Source organism: Scyliorhinus torazame, chromosome 10 (assembly GCF_047496885.1).
Source record: "Scyliorhinus torazame isolate Kashiwa2021f chromosome 10, sScyTor2.1, whole genome shotgun sequence".
NCBI lineage: Eukaryota > Metazoa > Chordata > Chondrichthyes > Carcharhiniformes > Scyliorhinidae > Scyliorhinus > Scyliorhinus torazame.
The window spans coordinates 214264579-214280492 of NC_092716.1; the positions used below are offsets into that span (position 1 = coordinate 214264579).

Here is a 15914-nt window from a genome sequence, read left to right on the forward strand (position 1 = left end):
CACTGGCTGCAATAGTTGCCTTAGGGCCTAATTCGGGCTGTCTAAAGGTTCAGCATAACTTCCCTGCTTTTGTACGCAATGCCTCCATTTAGAAAGTTCAAGATTCCATATGCTTTCCTAATCACTCTCAATATACCCTGCCATCTTGAAACATTGACGCACATGCACCCTCAGGTCCCTGTGTTCTTGCAAGCACTTTAGAATTCTCCTATTAAATCTATCTTGCTTCTCACCATCTGTAGCACCTACATACCACACCATCCCTTCTGACAAAGTGCGTTATCTCATGCTGGATATATTAAATTCCATCTGCCACTTGTCTGCCGATTCAGGTAGCTTATATCCTGTTGGAGACAATTCATTACATCCTCATTGTTTGCCATTCCTCCAAGTTTGGTATCATTACATTTTTAAATTTCGCTTCATAATCCAGTATCCAAGTAATTTAGATAGCAACTGAAAAGCAGCGATCCTACTACTTGGTAGCACTTGAAAAGTTCTGCTGGCGAGAATGGCCTGAAAATTCTGGTCACTGGATTTAACTTGGGGCATCAGGCGGCCCACATGCTTTAGAAGATTGCATCTTGACTTGTACAGTACTATTGGTTTTTTTCCCCACATGAATGGGAATTCCCATGTTTTCATGTTGAGCTTAATGGCCTTTTTCCTGTTCCTAAAGATTCTTCTGTTCTTACAAGTTGAAAGGGTATGATGAAAGTGAATACTCATAGTTGTAAGTATCAACTCAAATTATTTAGTAAAGATGCATATTGAAGAGCTGTTCCCACAAAAGGGGAAGGAGGGTGGGACAAAATGTAGTAATTACTATAAGGTTGCAACACTGACTTGTCTGATACTGATGAAGCTCTATGAACATTTGAGAGAGAAGGTTTATAACACTGTCAGGTAGATGGGAGTGTAAAATATAATAAATTGTTAAGGGGGATTTCTATGTCTGATGTTGTACCACTGAGTTCATGCTCTGATTTATTTCAGGTGATTAAAGGTCCACTCATTTCTTCCAATGCAAGTGTTGGTAAATACAATTCTACTGGGTCACATACTGGGCAACCACCTGGAGCCACTCAGCCACCCTGTTCACCAACTCACACTGAAGGTAGACAATAAAAGAAATCTCTCTGCCCTAAGTTGCAATGAAATTCTACAAGGAATGAATGTGTGCACCAGGGCTCTGAAAGCCATGTACCAGGAAATCCGTATCAATCTACAAACTTATGGCTTGATAATCTTAAAGGTTTATTTTCCATAGCTGGTAGCGATAAACAGAATATGCAGTTCAATTGTTCAGTTGATTCAAATTTCCCAGGATCCTGGTCATTCTTTCCATCACAATTCTGAAAGTCTGTGTATCAGATATTTTATTTGTTTTTAGATATTTTAAAAATCAGTCATCAGATCTGGGCGTCATTGGCTGTGCCAGCATTTTTTACTCATTCCTTTTTATTAAAAAAATTCCAATTAAGGGGCAATTTAGCATGGCCAATCTACCTACACTGCACATCCTTGGGTTGTGGGGGTAAGACCCACGCAGACATGGAGAGAATGTGCAAACTCCACATGGACAGTGACCTGGTGCCGGGATCGAACCGAAATTGGCATCATGAGGAAGCAATGCTAAGCACTGGGCCACCGTGCCATCCATATTACCCATCCCTATTTGTTTGCTAGGCCATTTCAGAAGGTAGTTAAGAGTCAACCACATTGCTGTGGATCTGGAGTCATGTGTAAGCCAGATCAGGTAATATTTCCTTCCCAAAAGGTATTAGTGAACCAGATGGGTTTTTACAATAATCAACAATGGTTTCATGGTCATCATTAGATTCCAGATTTTTAAAATTGAATTCAAATTTCACCATCTGCCATGGTGGGATTCAAACACATGTCCCCAGAGCATTATCCTGGGTTGTTGGATTACTAGTCCAGTGACAATAGCAGTACGCCACTATATTAGAATAGTATCAATAGGGTTGGTGATTTATTCTGCCAAGAACATGTCTACAATAGTACAGACATTCAGAAGTAGTGTTTGGTGGTTCTCTCAATGACAAAGAACACACAATACCTAACTCAAACAGATAGGCATTAACAAGAATTATTTTGTTTGAAATGAGAAGTAAAAATAATTGGACACTGTGGGTGTACCTACACCACATAAATTGCAGTGGCTCAAGGCGACAGCTCACCACTTCCTTCTGAAATGCAATTAGAGATGAGTAATAAATACTGTCCTGCTAACAATGCCCATTTCCTATGAATAAATAAAAATGAAGGTTTCTGGAAGATTATGGTGCCAGCATTGTCCAATATTGCAAGATACACCAGTGATGTGAAACAGATCAGTTAGCTGGTTCCATCTCAGAATAGAGAGAGATCTCTGACAGGAGTTAAATAATACTAGAAAATTAAAGTCATAGGGATGGATTTGACTTCCAATGATCAAAGCTCTAATTGGTTAATCTTTAAAGCACCTGTACAAGATATAGAAGAGACTACCAACTGTGTACATGCCCTCCAACACTAATCATAAACAGAGAGGTTCAAACTGGAACAGTGGCACACAGTATGTGTGTTGTAGTATTTTCTCAGTTTGTTCCTGAGCAAGTTGCCTCCCACTAGTCTTCTGACAGTATAACACTGATGTCTTTCTATCTCCGATTTCTTTGATGTTGCTGATTTCACCATATCTAATGGAAAAAATACAAGAATATAACAAGAAAACTAGTGAGTTATCCAAAAAAATAAAACACATAAAATAGTCAATATGATCCATATTAGAGTAATTTCAACCATTTGTTCACTGGTTTGGAATTTTTTTATTCCAATTAAACTATGTTTTCAACAAACAAATCTTCTGAGGCCGTCCAATATATCAATCGATAGTAAAGATAATCGTTGAGTGGTAAATGTAGGGGCTGGTTTAGCACAGTGGGCTAAACAGCTGGGTTGTAATGCAGAACAAGCCCAGCAGCGCGGGTTCAATTCCCGTACTGGCCTCCCCGAACAGGCGCCGGAATGTGGCGACATGGGGATTTTCACAGTAACTTCATTGAAGCCTACTTGTGACAATAAGCGATTATTATTATCTCCTCTTGTGAATGGAATAAATTATAAAGGATGGGAGTCTCCGTCCCACCAGACTCATTTTCTGGTGGGGCATGCCCCCCTGTCGGCAGTGGGACTTTCCATCCAAGCAGCTGGCCAATGGGGTTTCCCATTGTGCCCCCCAACGCCGTCGGGAAATCAGCTGGCATGAGTGCACTGCCGGCCAAGAGGAGGATCCCGCTGACAGAGAATGCCGCCCATATTCTTCAGTTTCCAGTTCAGTATTCAGTGAATTATGAGCATAGGGTAAGAATGATTGTAAGAAGCATGATAGAAATTGATTTGATAATGGCATAAATAACAGAACCAAATCTATTAACATTACATCCATTTCTTTACGTTTTATAGTTCAATACACTACAATGCATGGCTGATACAAATGGCAAATTACCCCTCTTATAACTCCTTGTTTCATTCAATAACAAAATAATCTGAGGCTGTATTCCAAATCAATACGTTATTCACAACATAACAACTCTGCCGATTCACTGCTCCTCAACCTCCACAATGGCTACTGCAATATAGTACCTACAAGTGTAACAATCTGTGCTTTAGTCCTTGGTTTTCAATTTCTATGTGGGGGACCTTACAAAAATTGATAAACCTGTTGGACATCCTCTGACAACATTACTATATTACCAATGAGTCCCTATTAGAACCTCTGAAAGGTATGTCTAGATTTTTCTGACTTTGTCAGTAGAATGGCAGGGTAGGACTTCCATTTGCCCAGAGGTTTCTGTTAACACCATAGTATATTTTCCTGAGGAGTATTTAGTTTAATTTACAGGACAAGCTTTCAGCAATTCAACCTAAACTATTGTGAGGGGGGAGATGGGGCAGCCCAAAGAAGTTCAAGGGCTGCTGCGGTGAAAATGACTCAAAGTAGAAAGGGTCACTCAAAAGGGGAAGAGATGGACAACGAGATCGTGAGCTGCACTTAAAAACTGAGAAATGATGAGAGGGGTGGTCTGTAATAAGTGATGCCTCAGGATTCTCAGAAGCTGCAGGTGAATTAATACTGGAAGAGGTAATTGGAAGGGCACAAAGGCTATTTGTCAGCAAAGCAATTATCCCTCAGGAAAAGGATAAGCAGACAGTTTGAAGTGAGATAGCACTGGCAGTCAGTGACAACTTAGTGGCCTGTCCAGTACTATAACTGGTTTAATGACCATTCTGACAAAGGTGAGAGAAAATACAATGCCATGTACAAGGTGATCTACTTTTGGAAACATGGGTCACTACTATACTATCCATATAATGTTTTTTTAATGAGACCCTTACTAGGCTTACGAGATCACACTATCATCTCCTCACCTACCGTTCCATGGCATGTCTTTTGAAATGTTTCTCTGAAAAATGAAGTGGCGGCAGAACTTCCTGCACTTTGTACAATGGAAAAGCTGCAGATATCTGGGTGAAATTACATTATCAGTTATTTGTAGTTTGTCAAAACCTTTGGAGAAAACCCAGCAACTTCTTGGTAAATGTATCAACGAGTCTGTGAGAAACAGAGAAATTGGAGGGAAGGTTCGGATTAGTAATGGAATGGAGCATGTACACAAATGTGTTTTCAATAAAATGTCTTCATGTATTCTGATAGCTTAAAAGGCCTCCTGCTATTGCATAGTCTTGGCTTCTAATTTACAAGTCAGAGCGGCACTTTCCTAAACTTCATGTCCTTTGTGTCCCCCAACGCTGATCACTTGCAGAGGGAAGCATTTGAAGAGCAGCTTGGTACGCACCTGATTCATTCATCCCATAATAGCACACTACTTACTCAAGCACTCAGCCAGGTACACCCATTCAGGAAAAAAGGCATCTCGGAGACAGCTAAGCTATCACTCGGGGAATCATAACAGCACTAGTGAATACAAAAAGCAAGGAGAGAACAGTGGGAAAACAGCTATCTTTCCTTGGGAGATGGCAGAAAGAGCCACCCTTGATTAAGCAAACAAATATCAAGAATTCAGGGGCTCAGTCTTTAAAACATTTATGATTTGGGAGCATAAATTTTACAAGCAGGAAGTTGTAGCAGTCTCCTCTCATGTGGCACAAATGGTGAAAATGTTGAAGAAGTTCACAACACTTCATCTATAGTACAATGAAGAATATATGCATGATGTGAGGAGTCAGGAGATCAATAAGGGCTCAAGACATCAGGAAGAGAGTTTGGAGCAGTAGCAATGGCTGTTTTCTTCTCTGAGGACCATCTTGGTTCAGAGCTATTAGGACTTAATTGGGACCATTCAACTAAAGAATATCAGAAAGAGATTCTGCAAGGTCATCAACTACACAGGCACAAGTTACAGATCAGACCTTGAAAACTCTATTGGCATTGATTCAGACTCAAATCTCAACCTCCTGATATTAAGATAGCACCAAGTTGGTTTAAGAAGATCAGATCAGAGTTTAGGAAAAGTGCTTTAGGTGTAAGAGGGTAGTCACATTGATAACAGGTAGCAGTAGAAGTAGACTATAATGAAGCAACAAGGTGGTTGTAAACCTTTTGGCAACTTGGGACTGATTATTCCTCTGGGCTCAGGAAAACCCGACCTGCACTGGCTGGCAGACTGCACCACTGACCCATGTGTGACTTTGCATGCAATTTTTGTCTTTTCACACGAAAGTCGAGTTTGCAGTGCAATTTATGAGCTGCACTGGAATGTATAGGGAGTGTGGTTCCAGAGGCAGGCCGGTTAGATGGCCCGCTTTGGTTCTCAACAGAGGTACCCATGTCCCACTCTGTTTTAAGGTCCTTTAAACCTGCCCCCTCAAATCTCCCATGCTTGTCCATACCCTCTCAGATCAATCTTGCCACTTTGTGCTGTCTTTCTGCCCCATGTCAAAATCATTTTTAAAAAATCAGCCAGAGCCATTTAAATTAGTAGAAAAGATAACAGCAAAAATTCACAGGATATTTTGTAACATTTTTTCACCTCATTATGATGCTTTTTTTATTGGAAAAGCAATGCATGTGAACAATACACAATATTGGCCAATGTGAGGGTCAATTTACCATTAAAGGACAGATCCCTATGATGAATCACTGCATTAAAATACATTTACATTACAATACAGCACCTAATAGTGACTTTTGAAGTTGTGAAAACACTTTCTACTTACCTTTCAATATGTTCCAGATTCCTTAGCAGGTTCCATTTTCTTCACAAACTCTCAAACATACCGACCTTTTAATGGGCTTCCAAAACCCACATCACCAGATGATAATGGTGTCCACCAGGAAATACAATTTTTATTCAACATTTAAAAAGGTTGAACCCGGCATTAGCGGGAGTGTGTCCGTAAGCCAGGAATTCCTGACTCACAGAAAGTTGAGAGGAAAATGGTGCAGAGCTGGGAATGTGGAACAAAATCAGATTACTTCCAGACAAAGTTTGGCTCCTGGGAATTGTGTGTGTATGTTTGTGTTTCCTTGGGTGGCCACCTGTTATTCCTCTTATGTGGTGATTCACGATTTCCAGCATTGATTTTTTAATGTTTTGAATTAGACTGCTGCACTGGAGTGACTGCTTCTTACAAGAACAATATGGAATTACCTGAGCAATCAGTAAGTATAACACTCATTCTACAGGACAATGAAGTATTTCCAGATTATATATGAATATGTGGTGATACCCATTCTACTTTCAACAACAAATTTCTACTTTAACTGCAACATAAAATTGAAAAGAGGAAGGATCTTGAACTGGTGGACAAACTGGCATCCATTTCATGAGTGGTTCAAATAGACTGGGCTTGCTATTCAAGACACTTCTGTAACCCACAAATTTTCAGATGACATACTACTACAAAAGTGGCTACACTTATTCTTATGCACAACTACATATAACTTAGTTGTATGTGGATTTAAAACAACAGGATTTAAGTGGCCATTTTTGGACATCTGATTGGTCGATGATATATAATTAGTGAAAGTAAAAAAAGTAATTAAAGTCACCATAGTCCCAGATGACCACAGGCTGTTTTCCTCTTTGAGGGGGAGAGCTAATTTAACCCGAGGGTCATCACACCTCAGGCAAAGGGTAAGGTTGAGACGGTCATGAATAACCTCAACCAGGTTACGAGCCCGTGCTGTGGGCCTCCCTATGCATCACAAATCAGCTGTCAAGTCCACTGACCTAAACCGTTGTTACATAATTAGTAACAACCAATCAATAGCATTAAAGGCCCCTGACTATTATGGACACACTGATAGACAAAGGGGCTAAAATTCCATGGCTAAGTAATTCCTGTTGTTATACTGGGTGCTCACTGGCTTCCTTTGCACTGACCATGCCAAAGTATATGTGCTCAGTGCAAGAGGTCATCCTACTTGCATGCATTAAGGACATTAGGAGTTCATCCTAGATGCCCACCTGCCCCAGGTGATTGTAATGGTCAAACCAGATAGTAGGCTGCTAAATTCCTCTTCCAAAACACAAGACTTGCCAAGTCAGCCTCTTTAAAAATGTATCTTTGACCTTTGCTTCAGTGCATAACCCAACATTCTATCTCTAAATGGGCTCCACAAACTCTTCCTCCTGGATGTACTGGCTGTTCCCCAAGAGGCGTGCCTGAGCTGAGAAGCCTGACACCCTTTGAGGAGAGAGCCCTTAAGCTGGCAGACAAGGAGCAGGACCGCACCGTACAGAGGGTGAAGTGGGCGCAGCAGACAGAAGTGAGAATCATCATGATGTGCAGCCATGGGGCAAGCCTCACGAGAGTTAACTTTCTTCCTTCATTTATCCCACATGATGCACCAATGCCATCTCACTTCCCTTGCAGGTCAATCAGCCCGGACCATTCTCACACCCTCTGGACACAAGGACCTCCAAGGGAGACATCTCGGAGACTGGTATCAAGAAGGCGACACAGCTGTCACCCGTACCCTCCACCAGTGCAGATACTCACACCTCAATGGGATTAATTAGTAGGCAGGCTTCTGGGTCACTGACTGGTGAGCACCTGACAGCTGAAGATCCACAACTGGTTGAGGCAGGGATCTGACACCCAGAGGGATAATGGAGCCCAGGCCGATGACATGCCCCTGGGCCCAGTCATCCCAGAGCTGATGGACCTGCAAAGGCCACGGGTCTGCCCGCTTGGTTGAGCGTGGCTGCCAGAGCTACGTCGGATGCATCGCTCTCGACTTGGAAGGGGAGGGACTCGTCGATGGCGCGCATCGTGGCCTTTGCGATACCCGCTTTGATGCGGCTGAAGGCCTGGCGGGCCTCTGTCGACAGGGGAAAAGTAGTGGACTGGATTAGTGGGCGGGCCTTGTCTGCGTATTGAGGAACCCACTGGGCGTAATAAGAAAAGAAGCCCAGGCAGCGTTTCAGGGGTTTGGCACAGTGGGGGAGAGGGAACTCCATGAGGGGGCGCATGCATCCGCGTCGGGGCCTATCACTCCATTACGCACTACGTAGCCAAGGATGGCTAGACGGTCGGTGCTAAACACGCATTTTTCCTCGTTGTAGGTGAGGTTGAGGGCGTTAGCGGTCTGGAGGAATTTGTGGAGGTTGGCGTCGTGGTCCTGCTGGTCGTAGCCGCAGATGGTGACGTTGTCGAGGTACGGGAACGTGGCCCGTAAGCCGTGCTGGTCAACCATTCGGTCCATCTCCCATTGGAAGACCGAGACTCCGTTCGTGACGCCGAATGGAACCCTTAAGAAGTGGTATAGCTGCCGTCTGCTTCGGAGGCAGTGTACTTGCGGTCACCGGGGCGAATGGGGGCCGATTCGCAGGCACTCTGGGGCGATCCGGAGCTCCATATTCCTTTTTAAGTCTGCTCAATAAATTGTAGCATCATCGATCACACACGAGGCGAGACGTAGAGAACTTCAATCGAGGCTTTATTGAGCAGACTTGTTCAGACTTGTTCCCCAGCAGCTCAGTCACAGAATGCAGCTGCAGGGAGTAAACCGGGTTCTTATACCCCGCCTATCTGGCTGGAGCCCAGTAGGCAGCAGATCCAATCGGGACCCAGCATCTCCTCGGCATTCATGGTGTACCGTATTACCCCTAATACATACCACCACAGAATAATTGTGCAAATTAATTTATTTGCTTACAAAAGCATTTTAAAACCTCCCGGATAGCTTTCAATAGCTACTGGGAGATTGGTACTAATTATAGGAACATGGGACAGGAGTAGGTTATTCAGCCCCTCGAGCCTGCTCCACCATTCAATGAGATCATGGCTGCCTTTGACCCATATCCTTTAATATCTTTGCTTGACAAACATTTATCTCCTCAGATGTAAAATTAACAACTGATCTTGCATTAATTGCCATTTGTGGAAGACAGTTCCAAACCTCTGCCACCAGTTGTGTGTAGAAACGCTTCCTAACATTGCTCCTGAATGGTCCGTCCCTAATTTTTAGACTAGTTCCCCCCTAGTTCTAGAATCTCCAACCAGTGGAAACAGCTTGGGCCGGGACTCTCCGCCGACGTGATTCTCCGTTTTGCCGGCGCCCGAGGGTTTACCAAAGGCGTGGGGCTGCCCCACAATGGGAAACCCCATTGACCAGCCGGAGTAACAGAGTATCCCGCCGGCGGGTCGGGGCAGAAGTGTGGCGCGGCGGGGCGGAGCATCCAGCCCCTTCTCTTTATCTATCCTATCTTTTCCTGTTAATATCTGAAGACGTTGTTCAGATCACCCCATAACCTTCTAAATTCTAAACAAGACAGGCCTAATCTCTCCTCATAGCTTAACCCCTGAAGTCCAGGTATCATTCTTGTAAACCTATGTTGCACTCTCTCCAAGGCCAAAATATCTTTCCTAAGGTGTGGTGCCCAGATCTGCTCACAGTACTCCAAGTGGAGTCTAACCAGGGTTTTGTAAAGCTGCAGCATAACTTCTGAATCCTTATACTCCTGTCTTTTAAATATAAAGTCAGCATTCCATTAGCTTTTTTGATTACTTTTGCACTTGTTTGTGGCTTTTTAAAAATCTATGCATCTTTTGATATCGACTGAATTTAGCTTCATATCATCTAAATTTAAATTTAGAAAGTGCCCTGCCTAACCTTTTTGGTCCTTTTGTGAGGGACACGAAGAATCCAACACGAGTTGAAGGATAGAAAGAAATAACATTTATTTACAATAACATATATATACACAACAGCAGCTGCAACTCCCGATAATCCAGGCAGACTATTTCCTTCGCCTGAAAGACGCACTTTGTGCGATGTAAACAGACTCCAGCTTCTGAAAAGCGTTTAAGGACAGCCTCCAAATTTTCCAAATGTTCCTGCTCCGACATCCCAGTAATCAAAACGTCGTCTAAGTCGACAGCGACACGCAGTAAACCTCTCAAGGTGCCCTCCATGACACGTTTAAAAATAGCGCAGGCAGAGGATACCCCAAAGGGCAACCATGTATATTCATACAGGCCCCGGTGTGTATTAATACTTACATATAGAACATAGAGCATAGAACATTACAGCGCAGTACAGGCCCTTCGGCCCTCGATGTTGCGCCGACCTGTGAAACCACTCTAAAGCCCATCTACACGATTCCCTTATTGTCCATATGTCTATCCAATGACCATTTGAATGCCCTTAGTGTTGGCGAGTCCACTACTGTTGCAGGCAGGGCATTCCACACCCTTACTACTCTCTGAGTAAAAAACGTACCTCTGACATCTGTCTTATATCTATCTCCCCTCAATTTAAAGCTATGTCCTCTCGTGCTAGACATCACCATCCGAGGAAAAAGGCTCTCACTGTCCACCCTATCCAATCCTCTGATCATCTTGTATGCATCAATTAAGTCACCTCTTAACCTTCTTCTCTCTAACGAAAACAGCCTCAAGTCCCTCAGCCTTTCCTCATAAGATCTTCCCTCCATACCAGGCAACATTCTGGTTAATCTCCTCTGCACCCTTTCCAATGCTTCCACATCCTTCCTATAATGCGGCGACCAGAATTGCACGCAATACTCCAAATGCGGCCGCACCAGAGTTTTGTACAGCTGCAACATGACCTCATGGCTCCGAAACTCAATCCCTCTACCAATAAAAGCTAACACACCGTACGCTTTCTTAACAATCCTCTCAACCTGAGTGGCAACTTTCAGGGATCTATGCACATGGACACCGAGATCTCTCTGCTCATCCACACTGCCAAGAATCTTACCATTAGCCCAGTACGCTGTCTTCCTGTTATTCCTTCCAAAATCAATCACCTCACACTTTTCAGCATTAAACTCCATTTGCCACCTCTCAGCCCAGCGCTACAGCTTATCTATGTCCCTCTGTAACTTGTAACATCCTTCCGCACTGTCCACAACTCCACCGACTTTAGTGTCATCTGTAAATTTACTCACCCATCCTTCTACGCCCTCCTCCAGGTCATTTATAAAAATGACAAACAGCAGTGGCCCCAAAACAGATCCTTGTGGTACACCACTAGTAACTGGACTCCAGTCTGAACACTTCCCATCAACCATCACCCTTTGTCTTCTTCCAGCTAGCCAATTTCTGATCCAAACTGCTAAATCTCCCTGAATCCCATGCTTCCGTATTTTCTGCAGTAGCCTACCGTGGGGAACCTTATCAAACGCTTTACTGAAATCCATATACACCACATCAACTGCTTTACCCTCATCTACCTGTTTGGTCACATTCTCAAAGAACTCAATAAGGTATGTGAGGCACGACCTACCCTTCACAAAACCATGTTGACTATCTCTAATCAAATTATTCCTTTCCAGATGATTATACATTCTATCTCTTATAAACCTTTCCAAGATTTTGCCCACAACAGAAGTAAGGCTCACTGGTCTATAGTTACCGGGGTTGTCTCTACTCCCCTTCTTGAACAAGGGGACAACATTTGCTATCCTCCAGTCTTCTGGCACTATTCCTGTAGACAAAGATGACTTAAAGATCAAAGCCAAAGGTTCAGCAATCTCCTCCCTAGCTTCCCAGAGAATCCTAGGATAAATCCCATCCGGCCCAGGGGACTTATCTATTTTCACACTTTCCAGAATTGCTAACTCCTCCTCCTTATGAACCTCAAGCCCTTCTAGTCTAGTAGCCTGAATCTCAGTATTCTCCTTGACAACATTGTCTTTTTCCTGTGTGAATACTGATGAAAAATATTCATTTATCTCCTCGGACTCCAAGCACAACTTCCCACTACTGTCCTTGACTGGCCCTACTCTTACCCTCGTCATTCATTTATTCCTGACATATCTATAGAAAGCTTTAGGGTTATCCTTGATCCTACCTGCCAAAGACTTCTCATGTCCCCTCCTGGCTCTTCTTAGCTCTCTCTTTAGGTCCTTCCTAGCTAACTTGTAACTCTCGAGCGCCCTAACTGAACCTTCGTGTCTCATCTTTACATAAGCCTCCTCCCTCCTCTTGACAAGTGTTTCGACTGCTTTAGTAAACCACGGTTCACTTGCTCGACCACTTCTTCCCTGCCTGACAGGTACATACTTATCAAGGACACGCAGTAGCTGTTCCTTGAACAAGCTCCACATTTCCATTGTGCCCATCCCCAGCAGTTTTCCTCTCCATCCGATGCATCCTAAGTCTTGCCTCATCACATCATAATTGCCTTTCCCCTAGATATAACACTTGGCCTGCGGTTCATAGAATTTACAGTGCAGAAGGAGGCCATTCGGCCCATCGAGTCTGCACCGGGTCTTGGAAAGAGCACCCTACCCAAGGTCCACGCCTCCACCCTATCCCCATAACCCAGTAACCCCACCCAACATGAAGGGCATATACCTATCCCTTTCCATCACTAAAGTAAACGTAATGGAATTGTGGTCACTATCACCAAAGTGCTCACCTACCTCCAAATCTAACACCTGTCCTGGTTCATTACCCAGTACCAAATCCAATATGGCCTCGCCTCTCGTTGGCCTATCTACATACTGTGTCAGGAAACCCTCCTGCACACATTGGACAAAAACAGACCCATCTAAAGTACTCGAACTATAGCGTTTCCAGTCAATATTTGGAAAGTTAAAGTCCCCCATAACAACTACCCTGTTGCTTTCGCTCCTATCCAGAATCATCTTTGCAATCCTTTCCTCTACATCTCTGGAACTTTTCGGAGGCCTATAGAAAACCCCTAACAGGGTGACCTCTCCTTTCCTTTTTCTAACCTCAGCCCATACTACCTCAGTAGACGTGTCCTCATCAAACGACCTTTCTGCCACCGTCTTAGAGTCCTTGACTAACAGTGCCACCCCTCCCCCTCTTTTACCACCTTCCCTGAGCTTACTGAAATATCTAAACCCCGGCACCTGCAACAACCATTCCTGTCCCTGCTCTATCCATGGGCGGGATTCTCCGCAATCGGCGCGATGTCCGCCGACCGGCGCCAAAAAGGGCGCGAATCAGTCCGGCATCGCGCCACCCCAAAGGTGCGGAATTCTCTGCATCTTGAGGGGCTGAGCCCTCACCTTGAGGGGCTAGGTCCGCGCAGGACTGATTTCCGCCCCGCCAGCTGGCGGGAAAGGCCTTTGGTTCCCCGACAGCTGGCGCAGAAATGACTTTGCCGTGTGGCGCATGTGCGGGAGCGTCAGCGGCCGCTCACGGCATCCCCGCACATGCGCAGTGGAGGGGGTCTCTTCTGCCTCCGCCATAGTGGAGACCATGGCGAAGGCGGAAGGAAAAGAGTGCCCCCGCGGCACAGGCTCGCCCGTGGATCGGTGGGCCCCGATCACGGGCCAGGCCACCGTGGGGGCACCCTCCGGGGCCAGATCCCCCCATGCCTCCCCCAGGACCCCGGAGCCCGCCCGCGTCGTCTTGTCCCGCCGTTAAGAGAGGTGGTTTGATTCTCGCAGGCGGGACAGGCATTCCAGCAGCGGGACTTCGGCCCATCGCGGGCCGGAGAATCGCCGGGGGGCCCGCCAACCGGCGCGGCGCGATTCCCACCCCCGCCAAATTTCCAGTGCCGGAGAATTCGGCAACCGGCGGGGGCGGGATTCCCGCCAGCCCCCGGCGATTCTCCGACCCGGCGGGGGGGTCGGAGAATTCTGCCCCATGTCTCCGAAATGGCCAAAACATCGAAGTCGCAGGTACCAACCCATGTCGCAAGTTCACCCACCTTATTCCGGATGCTCCTGGCATTGAAGAAGACACACTTTAAACCACCTTCCTGCCTGCCGGTACACTCCTGCAACTTTGAAACCTTACTCATGACCTCACTACTCTCAACCTCCTTTATACTGGAGCTACAATTCAGATTCCCAAGCCCCTGCTGAACTAGTTTAAACCCTCCCGAAGAGCATTAGCAAATTTCCCCCCCAGGATATTGGCACCCCTCTGGTCCAGGTGTAGACCATCACGTTTGTAGAGGTCCCACCTATCCCAGAATGAGCCCCAATTATCCAGAGATCTGAAACCCTCTCTCCTGCACCATCCCTGTAGCCACGTGTTCAACTCCTCTCTCTCCCTATTCCTCGTCTCACTATCACGTGGCACGGGTAACAACCCAGAGATAATAACTCTGTTTGTCCTAGATCTAAGTTTGCACCCTAGCTCCCTGAATTCCTGCCTTACATCCCTATCCCTTTTCCTACCTATGTCGTTGGTACCTATGTGGACCACGACTTGGGGCTGCTCCCCCTCCCCCTTAAGGATCCCGAAAACACGATCCGAGACATCACGCACCCTGGCACCTGGGAGGCAACACACCAACCACGAGTCTCTCAAGTTCCAACATAATCTCTTATCTATCCCCCTAACTATGGAGTCTCCAATGACTAATGCTCTACTCCTCTCCCTCCTTCTCTTCTGAGCAACAGGGACAGACTCTGTGCCAGAGACCTGTACCCCATGGCTTACACCTGGTAAGTCGTCACCCCCAACAGTATCCAAAGCGGTATACTTGTTACTAAGGGGAACAACCACAGGGGATCCCTGTACTGACTGCTTCCTCCCAGCCCCTCTCACCGTCACCCATCTATCTTTATTCTTCGGAGTAACTACATCCCTGAAGCTTCTATATATGACTACCTCTGCCTCCCGAATGATCCAAAATTCATCCAGCTCCAGCTCCAGTTCCCTAACGCGGTTTCTGAGGAGCTGGAGATGGGTGCACTTCCCACAGATGAAATCAGCAGGGACACTGACAGCGTCCCTCACCTCAAACATTCTGCAGGAGGAACATTGCACTGCATTCCCTGCCATCCCCTCTAGATAAAAAAAGAAAAAGAAAGAAAGAGCTTACCTGTTTTTCACTCCCCTTCTCAGCAAGCACTCACTCAGCACACTCTGCGCGCCGCACGATAACACCTGAGGGAAAAGAAAAGAAAAAGAAAAACTACTCAGCAGTAACCAGCCAGTCCCTTACCTGCAGGCTGTGACGTCACGGTTCAACTTCTTTCAAAGTTATGAACGGGAGGTAGGGTCCAGCTCCAACTGTAGGGAGGCGTGACTCGTATCTAATTTCGTGAACGAGTGTCTGCCTGCAAGCTTCGCGTAGAGATCCTCTATGCGAGGCATTGGATATCGGTCGAGCCGGGCAGCCATATGCACTGTAAGTTTATAGTCGCCGCACAAGCGAACTGTGGCATCTGACTTCATTACAGGTACAATTGGTGCTGCCCAGTCAGCGAAACGGACGGGCCTGATAACGGATGGGCCTGATAATACCCAATGTCTCCAAACGAGTGAGCTCCCCTTCTACCTTCTCGAGCAATGCATAAGGCACTGGGCGCACCCAGAATTAGCGCGGCATGGCTCCTGGTTCGACTTGGATACGGGCTACGGCCCCTTTTATTTTCCCTAAACCGGGCTGGAATACATCTGGGTACCGTCCTAGCACC

The 15914-nt window shown here is 45.6% G+C and overlaps 1 long non-coding RNA gene across 1 annotated transcript; it reads right to left on the reverse strand.

The window, feature by feature from the left end:
- Positions 1–2256: 2256 nt before the first annotated feature.
- LOC140384922 (uncharacterized) lies at positions 2257–6416 on the reverse strand. The gene is made up of 3 exons (XR_011933218.1): positions 6247–6416; positions 4442–4621; positions 2257–2705 (listed from the first exon to the last, which is right to left on the reverse strand). It is a non-coding gene; the product is annotated as an uncharacterized lncRNA (long non-coding RNA).
- Between the last annotated feature and the right edge of the window lie 9498 nt (positions 6417–15914).